This window comes from Arachis ipaensis, chromosome B07 (assembly GCF_000816755.2).
Source record: "Arachis ipaensis cultivar K30076 chromosome B07, Araip1.1, whole genome shotgun sequence".
Classification (NCBI taxonomy): domain Eukaryota; kingdom Viridiplantae; phylum Streptophyta; class Magnoliopsida; order Fabales; family Fabaceae; genus Arachis; species Arachis ipaensis.
In genome coordinates, this window is record NC_029791.2 from 4,888,387 (window position 1) to 4,889,784 (window position 1,398).

The window sequence follows — 1,398 nt, forward strand, 5'->3', positions numbered from 1 at the left end:
TTTGTTTGTGGTGTCTGAAATATTTATTTGTCAAGTTGGGACTTTAAAGAATGCCATAAAGAAAATGAATATGAAAAAGTGAAGTAATAATCTAAATAAACAAATTGAATATATAAAATAGGAGATACGGATTGATAGAATTTTCAACTTATTTTCACTTTAGCCAAAAAAAATCAAGTTAATTAAGTAGGATCAACATGATACGATTGGGTCAACGTTATAGATACAGTACAGAGATGACTAAATAATAGCACGGACTAAAATCCAATTAAGTTTCTAAACTTAAATTGAAACATTTGACTAACTCGCAGCTGTTAGATGTGCTGCAACTTCGTCCTTCAATAAAGCAGATTCCCATACCAAAGTTATCTTCTCTAGGACGGCAAGCACCAGACGAGAACCTCTGAATCCTGTCAACAGTATTCATGCTCGGCAACTTGTCAAGACCAAGCGGTTCCTCCAAGCTCGACATGGTGAAGTGGATGAACTGAAGGAAATTGGCAAAAGATGTGTTAGTGCAAGCAAGGATATCTAATAACATTATAAGTATATGCAAAATTTCATCTACAAATTATGTGTCTACTTATCCTCATACAAGATATACAGTTCTGATTTAACATTCTCCTTTGCAATCAGTTAAATTTTTTAGTTAAAATCATTGCCCCTATATATCATATACAAAGTAATGAAATAACTTGTAATGCAAATTAAAACTCCGCGAGCGGAAACAGAAACATTATGAGCTGTAATTAAACTCAAAGGCAAGAAAATCACTTTCAACTCACTTTCATACTTAGTAATGACCAAAAAATTGTGGTGTGGAATGTAAATGAATCACATTCTTCCACTCACAACTTCCCCAAATTTGTGTTGTACTAAGCATATATAAAAGTGAATTCTTCATTCCCCATTTTATAAGATCAATATCAATAAAATTTCAACAAATAAACAGCATTGTCTGCTAAATTATCATGCTTTATTAGGGGGATTTTCAAAATTGCATGTGATCACAATTGACTCCAACTGTGGTAGCAATACCAAGTTAGCAACCAACAAAAACTTTTATTCTTTTTATTGAAAAAAAAAAACGCAAATCTCACAGTTAGAGGTTGAAACATAAGCAAGGCCTAAGAACACAAGCAATTATTATTATTATTATTATTATTATTATTATTATTATTTGGGAAGAATTTATTTGCTTAATTGTGGCGGATAACACTTATTTCTATCTCTTTTACGTGTGTGTTTGTTTTTCTTTTTTTCTTTTGTCGTGAGTTGTATATAAATTTTTTGAGTTTAAGTAGGGAGTTAATTCTTTATAGTTAATATTAGTGATTTTTTCAAATTATTTTTATTCTAAATTTTAAATCTTAAATTCTAATCTTAACTCTAAATCTT

General features: G+C 30.1%; 1 protein-coding gene and 1 long non-coding RNA gene across 2 annotated transcripts in view; one reads left to right on the top strand and one right to left on the bottom strand.

Annotated features, from left to right (window-relative positions):
• Window positions 1–399, top strand: part of LOC107609312 (cyclin-dependent kinase C-2-like) — a 16,934-nt gene extending 16,535 nt beyond the window's left edge. Inside the window, exon 10 of the transcript XR_002351039.1 lies at window positions 312–399. The gene's annotated coding sequence lies outside the window, so the exon portion shown is untranslated. The remainder of the gene's footprint in view (window positions 1–311) is intronic.
• On the bottom strand, window positions 88–1,122 carry LOC110264807. Its single transcript, XR_002351041.1, has 2 exons — window positions 786–1,122; window positions 88–487 (listed from the first exon to the last, which is right to left on the bottom strand). It is a non-coding gene; the product is annotated as an uncharacterized LOC110264807 (long non-coding RNA).